Source organism: Puma concolor, chromosome D4, assembly GCF_028749965.1.
Source record: "Puma concolor isolate L17-30 chromosome D4, mPumCon1.1.hap2, whole genome shotgun sequence".
Lineage (NCBI taxonomy): Eukaryota > Metazoa > Chordata > Mammalia > Carnivora > Felidae > Puma > Puma concolor.
This window is the reverse complement of record NC_141679.1, coordinates 75,951,406-75,964,929: the sequence shown is the minus strand read 5'-3', so window position 1 is coordinate 75,964,929 and position 13,524 is coordinate 75,951,406. Positions and strand designations below refer to the sequence as shown.

Below are 13,524 nucleotides of genomic sequence, written 5' to 3'. Positions count from 1 at the left end.
TCTCTTATTTATAACTTCCTAAGGAATCATGTGCTCAGTTGCAAACTCAAGAAAAACGCTTGATTTAAGATGTCCTTTAAGGGGAAAATAATCTTTCCCTCTGACCAAATTCCACACCAGTGAAGAAAGTGGAAACTTCAAGGGGGAAAGAATCAGTCTTCAGGGAGATGATTTGAAAGAATGAGTAAAGCTTTCCCCAATTCCCATGAGTTGTGTAATAACTTTTAAGGTCTTAGTTGGAAACAACACCTCCCAAACCTAATTGTTTTAGGAAAGTTATACATCCAAGAGCAAACCCAACTCCACATCACAGAATTTCATTTTCTTCTGTATTAAGTTCATTAAATCAACAAAATTTAATTGAGCATTTGCTATGTGCCCAAGAAACAGCATATTGTGTACTTTCTCTATGCTAGACATTACATGCTTTTCATAAGTTAAGTTTTTCCCTATAGCAACTGTATAAAGTAAATATAATCACTTTCCTCATTATAATGAAGAGAAACATGAAGCAGAAAGAGGTTTAGTAGCTTAGATCTGGGATTCAAACCTAGGCATTCTGGTTTCAGACATTTCCCTCTTAACCAGTTGGCCATGTCCCCTCACTTTCATATATATTGTGTCACTTAACTCTCACAATTGCTTTGCCATGTTATAAATGCAAAAATTATCATAACTTACCAAAGAAGATATATAGATGGCAGATAAACATATGAAAAGGTGCTTCACATTAAATATCATTAGGGAAAGGCAAAATAAAACAATAGGATACCTATTAGAAATGGCCCGAATCCAGAACACTGACTACACCAAATGCTGGTGAGAATATAGAGCATAAGGAACTCTTATTGCTGGTTGGAATGCAAAATGGTACAGCCATTTCAGAAGACAGTTTGGTGGTTTCTTACAAAACTAAACAAATTCTTACCAAACAATCCGGCAATCATGCTCCTTGTTATTTACTCAAAGGAGTTAAAACTTTGTGTTTACACGAGAACATCCATATACATATGGATATTTAAAGCAGTATTATTCATAATTGCCAAAACTTGGAAGCAACAAAGATGTCTCTCAGTAGGTGAATGGATACATAAACTAGGATACATCCATATTATTTAATATTGTTTAACAGTAAAAAGAGACGAGTTTTCAAGCCATGGAGGAAATTTAAATGCATATTGCTAAGTGAAATAAGTCACTCTGGATGATTCCAACCATATGACATTCTGGAAAAGGCAAAACTATGGAAATATTAGTTGCCAGGGTTTAGGAGAAAAAGGGATGAATAGGTGGACCACAGAGAATTTTTAGGAGAGTGAAAATACTCTGTACAATAATACAATGATAGATATAACCTGTAGTTATAAATTTGTCCAAGCCCATAGAATGTACAAGACCAAGAGTCAACGCTAATGTAAACTATGGACTTGGGTGATTATGACACATTGATGTAGGGTCATCAGTTGTAATAAGTGTACTACTCTGATTGACAGTGTTTATAGTAGGAGAGACTATGCATGTATAATATCAAGGGTATATGAGAACTCTCTACCTTCCTCTAATTTTGTGTGAACTTTATACTGCTCTAAAATTTTAATTAATTAATTAATTTTAATGTAATTGATTACTAATTTTTAAATTAACTAAGTAATTAATTTTTAAAATATCCAGCTTCATGAATTCAGCTGAAAATTTACAGGAAAGTAGCTCTATAGGGGCAAAGTCTATGTCTTTTCTTTTGCTCTGCTATACTTTTAGCTTCCAGTATCATATCTGCCACATAGCAGGTACTTTGTACACTTCATTACTTAATGGTCTTTGCTTTCATCCCAGTTAATACCATCCCAATAACTCAATGGTGTCTCTTCATGGGAATTGGGAAGGTCAAAATGTTATTTAAAAAAAATTCATGAGAGTACTTAAAAGTGAATCTTTAGAGAGAAATGAAAAGTAAAAAATAGAAGATATCACTTGTGTCTGTATATTGAAAACATCCAGTCAAGGAGACTTCTCAGATTTTGAAAAAAATATTACATAATTCTAGAAAGCTGTAGGGTTGGAGACATCTGAAGAAGTGTCTGAATCTTGTTCTCTTCCACTGGAAATATAGAAAGTAGGTGCATGTCTTTCCTACATACTTAATTACTTTCTTACTATATAGCCATAGTGAAGTTTTTTCTTTTTTCTTTTCTTTTTTTTTTTTTTTAAAGTAAATAAGAGGGAGGAAGTAGGGGAGAGGAGGGCCTGGTTCCTATTCTCAAAATGTAAAAGTTTTTTTCTGCTCCCAAGACACCAATGAGGCCAAAGTCACCATTGAAGGGATGTGTCTGTCAGAAATTCCTTCAGCCAAATCCAAGTCTGGAAATTCAGCCACCTCCATTCCTATAGGGACTTACAAAGCCCCACTATTTCAGCAAAGTGTCCTTCCGTGAACAGACAGAGCCCATTCCTGCCATTTCTAAAAAAAGCCCCTCTCTTTGAAATGAGACTAAAGGGTGGTCTCAACCCAGAGTCTTCCCTTATATAATAAAACTAACATGTCAGCACTGACAATAAAGGACATAGTTTTATGGGCAGATGAATAATGGATTTGTTTTATCAACCCAGAAAGTAACTGTCTGCTCACCTGGTAACTGTAAAGGCCTGCTGACATGGAGACTCTGGAGAGGCATTCCTTGAATCCCAGCTCGTCTTTCTAATCTAAGAAAGTATTTCCAACCAAGTCTCCCCACCTGATAGAACAGTCACAGGGATAAGAGATAAATCCTGGTTGAGGGGAAGGAGCAAAGAAAGTTCACATCCTTTGAGAATATTGTGCCCTTGAGTATTCAGGTGCCACTGGCAGCTGTACCTTCCTTCCATCTTCTGGCAAAGGAAGCTGGAGAACTAACATGTATTAAGTTATATTATGTGGTGGACACTGTTCTATCTGTGCTGTACATGTGCTAACTATTTGTACTCATTACAACCTGTTAGAAAGATATTTTTCACTTCATTCACAGGACATTGAAACCCAGGGAGGAAATCATTCATGGTCACAGAGTAAGTCAATGGTAGAGCTTGGATCTGGACCAAGATCCAACTGGCTTCAAAACCCACACCCTTTCCAACATACCTTTCTGTAAGAAGAAAATGAAATGGGAAGCAAACATCTGATCTGGCATTAGAATCTATAACCCTTAGTGTCAAGATCAAGACAACAGGAATTTTAAGCATGAGTCCCAATCCTGGCTTTGCCACCAACATGCTATCACTTTGGGCCAGTGCTGAATTTCCCTGGACCTCAGAAGTGAGTGTTGGGTTTGCATGAAGTAGGCCGACTTCCTGGGGAATAATGGATAATTGAAGGATAATAATTACTGGATTATTCCTTTGCTAACACTCAGTGGTATTTTAATAGTGACAGTTTTAGTATGCTTAAATCTAAACTACAGTGCATATTATGCTATATGATATATTGGAACGTTCTCAGGTTTTGTTGTAGGACATTTATGGAAACACATTTTTGTGCTGGACCACTTCTTATCCTTCCTACAGGTTTCTCATGTATAAAAGGTATTTCTGGAACTCACATGTTAGTGGGTTAAATAGGATAGTAATAGGGGCACCTGGGTGGCTCAGTAGGTTAAGTGCCCAAATCTTGGTTTTGGTTCAGGTCATGATCTCATGGTTTGTGAGTTCGAGCCCTGCATCGGGCTCTGTGCTGACAGCATGGAGCCTGCTTGGGATTCTGTCTCTCTCTCTCTCTCTCTCTCTCTCTCTCTCTCTCTCTCTCTGCCTCTCCCCTGCTCTCTCTCTCTCAATATAAATAAATAAACTTTAAAAAAATTTAAATAGGTTAGTGTAAGTAAATGCTTGTGTTGAGTGCCTGGCAAAAAGCAGGTGCCCAATAAAGGTTAGCTAAGGGGAGGATATGGGAGGATTATAAAATTTGGGCAGCCATCTAATGTTATAGATGGAGAGTCTCTTCAGTCCAGAGTTATGAAAAACATTGCAACATATGTTTAAGAACAGAAGAATATGGGCATTCTTCTCTAGGGACTGCAGAATTGATACTATGACCTGCTTTCTCCAGGAGGAGCTCCTGGAGTTACATGCTCTTTCCTTATGGTGATCCCTCCCTTCCCGCTGCCTCACACCATTGCCCAGTCTGTCACTACCGGGTTGCTCTGGGTGTGCTGAGTGGGAGAGGACTTTGTGATTGCTCTCAAGTTGTTTCATTTTTGCATCTACATCTCAAAAGGCAAAGTAGATGTCAGGGCCTGACTTCTGTTATATATTTAAGAAATTGCGGCCTTCTTGGAGGAGGGAATCTGTCTTGTTAAGCTCTACCCATGTTCTTCTGTGTAGTAGCACAAGGCATGGTATAGTATCAAGACCCAGTGGAACGTGGATTCAAAGAACAGATGAATGATTCAATACTCTCTCAACTGTGCATCACCATCCACATGTGTTTGCTATCAGCTGCAGTAAAGAGCTCAAACCCCCAAGGCAAGCATGAAAACCACTTTGTGATGTAGCCCACATCTGACCTCTGCGATCTCATCCTGACCATGCTCTGAACACTCCAGGCAAACCAATCTGTTTACACTTGCCAAACACATGTGCTGTTTCATACCTCCTTTTTTTTTCCTTCTGCTCATATCATTCCCTCCATCTACATTTCCTTCTCCCTAACCATATCTCACCCTTGCATACCTGACAAAAGCTTTCTCACCTTTGGGAAGCTCTCATCAAGTTTCTTCTCTAGAAAACAGTTCCTGAAAGCTATTTACCTATTTCAATTCTCTCTCTCTCTGTCTCTCTCTCTCTGTCTCTCTCTCTCTCTGACTCTCTCTCTCTCTCTCTGTCTCTCTTTCCTTCTAGTAGTACTTTCCACCTCACCCCCCGACAAGTGACTGTTGGCTCCATTAAATCAATGGCCATGTATACATTTTCTCTGTATCCAGATAGACCAGTACAGAACCCAAAACACAACAAGTGCACCCTAAAAGGATCTCAGCCATTTGCTTATAAGTATATTTACTAGCAACCTTTTATGTGGCAGGGATTATGCAGGGGCTGGGGAAAACAAGGCCAATCCATTCTGGAATGTGCCTTGCCTGCAGATAGTAGTCAACTAATCACTCAAAAATGCCCAGTTTAAATTGTGAAAGATACAAAGAAGGTGAGATGGAAACCTCCAAGAGAGGATTTGACCATCAAGGGAAGTAAGGAGAACCTCCCATGAGAAAGTAACAATTCTGGGGCGCCTGGGTGGTTCAGTGGGTTGAGCGTCCAACTTCAGCTCAGGTCACGATCTCACAGTTTGTGGGTTTGAGCCCTGCGTCAGGCTCTGTGCTGACAGCTCGGAGCCTGGAGCCTGCTTCGGATTCTGTGTCTCCCTCTCTCTCTGCCCCTCTCCTGCTCATGTTGTGTCTCTCTCTATCTCTTAAAAATAAATAAAGGTTAAAAAAAAACAATTGAAGTATCAGTAAAAGACATCAGTTTGGCAGGGATCAGAGAGTGAATAAATGAATGAGGTCTTCAGGTACCCAGGGCAGTGTGCTTTCTTCTGAGATTCTGAGTCTCAATTTCCTCCATCAGTGTCACAGGGAAACAATCCTTAACTCAATATGTGGTGTCTGAGGATAAAGTGAGAAAATGTATTTGATGTGCTCTGCACAATCCTTGGCATAGAGTTCTTGCTTGCTAAGTGCTAATGCCCCTAGTCATCTTAAAAATGGTGGGAGATAGAGCATGTGGCTACTCGATAGGATAACCCAAGGAATTGGCTTGCACGGAGACATAACAAGCTCACTACTCCCTCTAAGTATGAGGGTGTTTGACCTCTTTCTGAATACTCTCTCTAGACTTATTGTGTTTATTTGTCTGTTTATTTTGTTGGATTAGTTCAGGTGATCTAGATTTTAGCCTTCCCCATTCTCCCATTTACTTATAGGTAAGTCCAGAAGTTGAACCTAATGATTGATACTGTTTCTTTCATATGGAGTTCTTGCCTTATTCTTTTATACTTTTTCCCATTCCTTCTTTCCTTTTCTTACTCCTCTTCCACCTCTTTTTCTCCATCATTACCTGCTATTTAATAATACATTCAGTCATAGATACTGTGGGTCAGTGCTAGGCTAGGTACTGGTGGTATAGGGATGACCAAGGCAGATATGTCCTAACCCTTGTATAGCTCACAGACTAATGGGGGAATTATACTATTGAAATTGGGATAACCACAATGAAGAAGATCGGGCTACCAGGGAAATAGGTAACAGCAATCTTACCTAGTCTGGGAAGTCAGGGAAGTTATGTTTCAATTACTAAACATGAGTAGAGTAGGATGAGTAGGAGTTAGCCAGGAGAAAGATAAGGGGGCAAACCTTTCCAGGATGAGAGAATAGCATTTGCAAAGACTTTGAGGATTAAAGGGACATGAAAATGGTGGTCAGCCTGGCTAGAGAAGACAAGAATAGCCCTGGAGGAGGCTAGCAAGACAGACCATCTCATGCCCAGCCTAGTGGGCCATATTAGGCAGTTTTAACTTTATCCTAAGAGCAATGGGAGTGGCATGATGCTGAGATCCCTTTATCTCTTCTTCAAAAGCAGGCTTTTATTTTTCTAAAAACTCTAGCAATAATTCATGGAAACCATTTCCTTCTTTCTCCTCACCTCTCCCACTCATACCTCCCCCGTTGCCTCCATCAACAGGGTATGATTGTAAGGAGCTTGGAAAGTAGCCGTTTGGAGCCTGGAGCTGCAACTGACGCTGCCCACCACATTACTGACCCAAATGTGGATCAACCAAGAATTATTGGGTGAAGCCTATCCATTGGCTGTGCCTCCAGCTATGTGGTCACAGCAAGAGAACTGGCCCCTTGAAAGCAATCATGCCTGCCCATCGAGGAATAGCTGACTCAATGGCCCCATTCATGGGCCTTCCCACACCTTCCAGCTCTCCTTCTCTCCAGAGATATATGGCAGGATATCCATATATGCAGCTGTCGGTGGAAAACCATGGAATGGGTGCGGTGGGTGGAAAATACCTTTCTTTTTGCAAATTTATGGAAAGCAAATATTGCAGTTTTCCTCCTTCATGATGCTAAATATAGCAGGTAACAGATCCTCCTTTAAAAACTTAAAACCGACATTGATTTTTTTCATAAAGAAGGAATAGCAAAAACACAGGAGACAGGCAAATCTGCTACAATCATTGAGTATTGATACAAAAGCCAATTCTTTCTAGTTAGACCCAAAAACCACCCATGCTAAGGATGGCTGGCATGCAGTCTTAACTCAGAACTTAGTATTAACAATGGCATGTACATGTTCAGCACATTCCTTCCACGGCTGTAAGTCCTACCCCAAAGTATATTCCTTTCCCCTTCTTCCTGCATGGCCAACACATTTATTTGTGTTCTCATGGCCTCTAATCTCAGTCCCTTCAGACATGATAGTGCTACTTGATAATAAAGTATAGATAAAGATACCGTTTTATAAAGATTAGTAACTGTAGTTCATGTCACAGTTTCTTAAGCTCGGTGTTATTGACATTTTAGACCAAGTAATTATTTGTTGTGGGGGATGTCCTGTGCACTGCAGGAAGTTTAGCAACATCCCTGGCCTCTACCCACTGGATGCCAACAGCGTCCCTTTCCTCTTGCACTCAGCAACTAGACAACCACAAATGTCTCTAGACATTGCCAAATATCCCCTGGAGGACAAGGTTGCCCTGGGTTGAAAACCACTGGTCTATTCTCAGGCTAAAAGTGGTAATAGCATCTTCTAGCACCCCCAGTGAGGTAAAGACCACCATTCTGCTCCAAACTGCTGAAATTTCAACTGCTACTGCCTCTAGTTTCTACCTCCTAACTAAATCTGGTAGTTTTATATTCTCTTCAATTTCTCTTCCACATCAGAGACTTTGTGGGTTTTGTTTATTTGTTTTTAGTATCTCCACTTAGACTCCTTCTGACTTAGGAGGCAATAAGCACAGTGGTTAAGGCACACTAGACTTTGAAATTAAAAACAACTCTAAGTTTGACTCTTACCTCTGCAATCTAATTTCTATAAGACCTGTAGCAAGTGAGTCAATAGCTACAAGTCTCAGTTTCCTCAACAACCTGAGGAAAAGAATATTTACCTTTTAATGTTGTATCTAGAATTATATAATGTGGGTAAAGCAGTTTTCAGAGTCTGAAATATAATAACTAACAAATAAAAGTTGATATTAGTTACCTGCAATCATTATTATTAACTCTTATTCAGATGTCTCCCTCCCATTTCCAAGGTTAGTCTTCCTTCTCTGCTTATTTTTCTTTCTGTATTTACACATTCTCTTAAAATTGATCCATCCCTAAATTGAGAACATGCAAAAAGTTTCCCTACCCTTAACATTTCCCCTCAATACTAGCCCTCTGTTTCTAAATATCCAGAAAATGCTCTACTTGAATGTCATGGAATTATATCCAAAGCAGAATGTCAAAAAACAAACAAACGCAAATGTATCAAGGATGAATTAAAAGGTCACTAAGGGGAAGGAAGAAGCATTCACTATTTAAGTGACTCAAATTAGGCCATGGTTCTCATCAAAACAAAACAGATATCAAATCCCTTGAGGGGCAAAGTCAAGATTTAATTTTATCGGAGTGACTTTGGAAATACATTAATAAACTTTGGGGAGTCTAGATTAAAAAATCCAAATTGAAGGGACGCCTGGGTGGCTCAGTCGATTAAACATCTGACTTTGGCTCAGATCATGATCTTGTGGTCTGTGAGTTCGAATCCCACGTCAGGCTCTGTGTTGACCACTCAGAGCCTGGAGCTTGCTTTGGCTTCTGTGTTTCATTCTCTTTCTGTCCCTTCCCTCTTCACACTGTCTCTCTTTCTCTCTCTCTCAAAAAATAAATATATATATTTTTAAATCTAGATGGAAGAAGGATCTAATGAGGAATCTTCAATCCAAACCAGCTGATAAACATTCACTATTAAAGTCTAATTGCATATGGGAAGTTTAAATTGCCTACAGTACAGTGCAGTGAGCAAAGTACTATATCTCTTAGTGGAAACAAGTGTCAGGGAAGCCACATTTAACTGGTATCATTTAAGTACAAGTTAAAGGATGACACATGTTAGAAATTACTGAGTTGTTTCAGTTGGAAAAAAAGAGATTTAAAGGAGATATGCTCATTGTAGCCCAAAGATTCTCCTTTATTAAAGTATTTGAACTTATTTAATGTGGTTCTATAAGGCAGAACTAATTGCAATGAGCAGAAATTTCAAGGAGTAGATTTCTGCTGTTTCCCTTGCAGCAATGGGATAATTAAGTTGAAATGGGTTGTTTACAGTTAGTTCTTTCCCAGGCTTCAGAGTTTAATTAGAGACTAACAAAGTCTTTATCACAAGTGTCTTCTTAACATCTGCTTGAGAGATGGGAAGTGGATTCTTGGTTAATAGATGAAGCTTTTGAGTTGGTTACATTTTTCACTGAAACTTGGACTCTGCCACTCAGTAGTCATGCGATGTTGGTTACAAGTGCTTCCCCAGTCTTAGCTCCAGTTTCTTAATCTGTAATGATACTATGAAACCTGCCTCCTTGAGATGGTAACAAGATTAAGTTAGTTAATTTTCATAAAGCACTTAGCGTAGTACGTGGAACAAAGCAAATGCTCTGTAATACTAGTTGTTTTAATCATGTTAGAGGGAATCTTGCATAGGGTAGGGTCGGACTAGGGGAATAGATGGAATTCAAATCATAGTGAGTTTTTTATCCCCTAATTCCCTCCTGCAAACAATCAAAGCATAACCAAGACATTGAAAGATTGGGACTCTGAATGTTATGTGGGGCGGGGCTGGGGGGCAGAATTCTGCTCTTTTCCCCATTGCCCATTTAGACATATTCTGGAATGTCAGTTCTTCTTCTGTGACTGAATATAACATTGAATTGGCTCAATGGTTTGTCTGATTGTTCTTCGATAATATAAAAACATCCCCCAAACAATTCAGTTCAGTGATTAATTCAGTTCAGTTCAGTTCAATGACGAACATGTTCAATCCTGTGGAATTGTAAGAATTTTAACGTCATTTATCACTTACGATTCTTCCTTCCCTAGATCAGGCCTCCATGAGGTTTGGTGCTCATAGTTTCCTTTCTCTTTTTTCCCTTCATTCCCCTCATGAGGATTGAAGTGGAAGACTGAGGAGAGACAAAGACCAGGAATATTCTCTCTTTATCAGTGCTGTTATAATCTGACATTGGTTTCCTTTGGGCATAATAGGAAATAAAAACTGAGACTAGGATCAGTGGATGTTCCAAGCTGTTACTTTTTTGTAGTATACTTCTGAGTTCTTTAGGAACAGTCCTCCTACACTCTTGGATATCTTAACATGCCTTCTGTTCTCCACACTGCAACCTCCCCTATGGCTGTCCCATAGAGACTTCTTTACTGGGATCCCAACACTCATCCAGACTCCCAAAAGACTTTAGGGAAAAGTCTTTTAAGGATGACTCTTAGCTTCCTCTTTTCTGGTGACCACCATCTGGTCCATTAGAAACATCTATTTTTTGTTCCAATGAACTCTGGGAGGGTAGGTCATTCCCGACAGAACCGCCCTCATCATCTATCACCAGAACAGCTACCAGGCACTGTTTTTCCTCAGTTAGGCTTTAGCAGGCATGAGTCCATTATCAACCACTGTCAGCTTACAGATTTCAGTTTTCTTAAAATTCCTTTAACTCATTCTTCCTGAAATGAGATAAAATGAGCTCTTGTCTCCCTCCATGTGCAAAAACCACATCACTAACAACTTTTTCCAGTTAAAACGTTTCTCACTTTTAAAATCTTCTCTTCACTATTTTTTATACCCTCCAGGTGAATATTGGGCTAATAGTCACATTATCGTTGGCCCCATCTTTTACAAGGAATATATGTGTCAGCTAACACCACACTCTAGAAGGTAGAAGTAGTTGACACTGTATATTCTGAAAGTAACTCACAAATGATCCTATTTTAACATCTCATTACAGAAAGCAATCTTTCAAAATGCCAAAGTCACCATTGCATTGAAGTCTTTAAGTGCCCCCTGGAGTTGTGTGATGAGTCAGCACCATCAGGAGGATAGAATCCAAACATTCCCACCCTTTGGCAGACCAAGCTGAGAGCTGAGTAGAGAGTATATGGAGAGCTCTTTTCCAATCCATGAACCCATTATCAAAGTGGTGTGAGTGGCCAAGGACCTTGGCTTGTAATCTTTTATGTTTTTGTATCTTAGGATATAATGTCTTCTAATATTTTTCCTTCTTTTCTTCAAACTCATAATATATCAGAAGGATCATCATCTATGGCAGGTCCAAAATCTAGGTCCAAAGTCTAGGTCCAAAGACAGGTCCAAAGACTGTCAAAGTGTCACTTGACACTTGAAAAAATATTTCACAATTAGAATTTCTACTGTCCCTTTCTCCAGAGCTTAGGAAAGCAAGTATGGTACAGCAGAGAGTAGAGTGAGTTTAGAAGTTAAGGAATCCGGGGCGCCTGGGTGGCTCAGTCGGTTAAGCGTCCGACTTCGGCTCAGGTCATGATCTCATGGTCCGTGAGTTCGAGCCCCGTGTCGGGCTCTGTGCTGACAGCTCAGAGCCTGGAGCCTGCTTCAGATTCTGTGTGTCTCTCTCTCTCTGACCCTCCCTGATTCATGCTCTGTCTCTCTCTGTCTCAAAAATAAATAAAACATTAAACAAATTAAAAAAAAAAAAAGTTAAGGAATCCAAGGATCAAATTCCAGTTCTATAGCTCCCTTGCTAGGTGACCTTGGGAATAGGGCTTAATATCTGTGTATACATCATTTGTTAATTTATTCTATTCATAAATATTTATTAAGTACTGCTATACAACAAACATATTACCAGATTCTGAAGAATGGTGAATGAGCATACAAAACCACAATCCTCAGATTGTGAACTTACAGTCATCAGAGGGACAGATGTCAGAGTCCAAGGATAGAACTCTTGAACAAGCAATATAGGTCTCTTTAGTTACAAATTGCAGAAGATAGAAGCAGATTCTATCAAATGTAAGTCCTGATGACTTGATGACCTTTGCAAATGTTAAATATATAGGAAACTTGCATTTTGAATGCAAAGGGAATATTAATATCAGGTGTAAGAAGAGTCCTATAAAGAGTTGTTTAGCTCTGCAGAACTCACAGTTGTGACGCATATTTCCTACAACATTTTCCTTTACTATGAATGTTGGCTTATTTTTGTGTTGAGTAGTCCAAAGGCATAGTACATGGTTTCTAATTTCTGATCATCATCTCTTTCTTCTTTCTTTTTTTTCTTCACTTTTACAGATTTTCATTTCAACCGAATTCTATTTGTTAGTCCACTGTTTCATTAGCATGTCTACTTTGATTAAGAAGAAAGGCACAGATAAATACATTTTTGAAACCATACATTACCCATATATCACCTCTGAGTGAGATTATAATCACCCAGTGTAGATCATTTTGAAATACAAAGGATTATGCTCAAGTTTCTTGAATGTAACAGAAACCAAAGGCGTTATGGAGTTTTAAATAAAAGTTTCTTTACAAAAATAGATTCCATTTATGAAAACTCCCTCTAAAATAAAGGGGGCGACATTATTTAAAACACTGATATTGAGGACATTTTTAAAAATTATATGCTTCCACCCTAAATAGTATCTCTTGAATCCTTGCTTTTCCCCTTTTCTGGATTTAAATATTATGTTTTTATTCTCAAGCTTTATAATAGTTTTGTTCTTGGTAACAGTAACACTCAGAGTCATTAATATTAATTACATATTTAAATAGACAATGTTCACCAATTTTTTTCAAATGTTTATTTTATTTTTGACAGAGAGCCATGTGAATGGGGGGGGTAGGGAGAAAGGGAGACAGAGGATCCCAAGTGGGCTCTGTGCTGACAGCAGAGAGCCCCATGTGGGCCTCCATCACACTAACTGAACCATGAGATCATGAACTGAGCCAAAGTCAGATGCTTAACCGACTGAACCACCCAGGTGCCCCTCACCACCACTACTTTTTTACCATGTCTTCTCTACTCCTAAGTGTTTTAAGTCTACTCTTGTCTCTTCATTTCTTGCATTCCTTTACCTAGCATCTGTTCTTTTAATCCCAAGAAAGGTTTTGCATGCTGTATATTGAATTCTGCATATATGAGGATATAGATATTACCTTCATATTCCAAAGACAAACTATTGCTGGATATAAAATTAGTGAGTCCAAATTCCTATCTTCCATAAATTATGGACCCTATTCCACTGTCTTTTGTCATTACATGTTGCTGTGGAAAAGCATTAAGTAGGCCTGGACCTTTCCTTTTTATATTAGTTTTACTATCGTTGCTGTTAGTGGTAACACTAGTACTGGAATATAATAAGTTTACCAGGATTTTTGCTCATTATTCTATATAAAAAATTTTGCCATAGGATATAGTGATGTTTCTTTCTATTAAATCACCTTATTTTATAAAACATTTTCTTTTTTTCTTGTTTCAGA

General features: G+C 38.8%; 1 long non-coding RNA gene across 1 annotated transcript in view; it reads left to right on the top strand.

The window, feature by feature from the left end:
* The window catches only part of LOC147575017 (uncharacterized), a 120,945-nt gene extending 113,369 nt beyond the window's left edge, over positions 1–7,576 (top strand). The window contains exon 3 of the long non-coding RNA XR_015243338.1: positions 6,700–7,576. This is a non-coding gene — a long non-coding RNA (uncharacterized LOC147575017). The remainder of the gene's footprint in view (positions 1–6,699) is intronic.
* Positions 7,577–13,524: the final 5,948 nt, after the last annotated feature.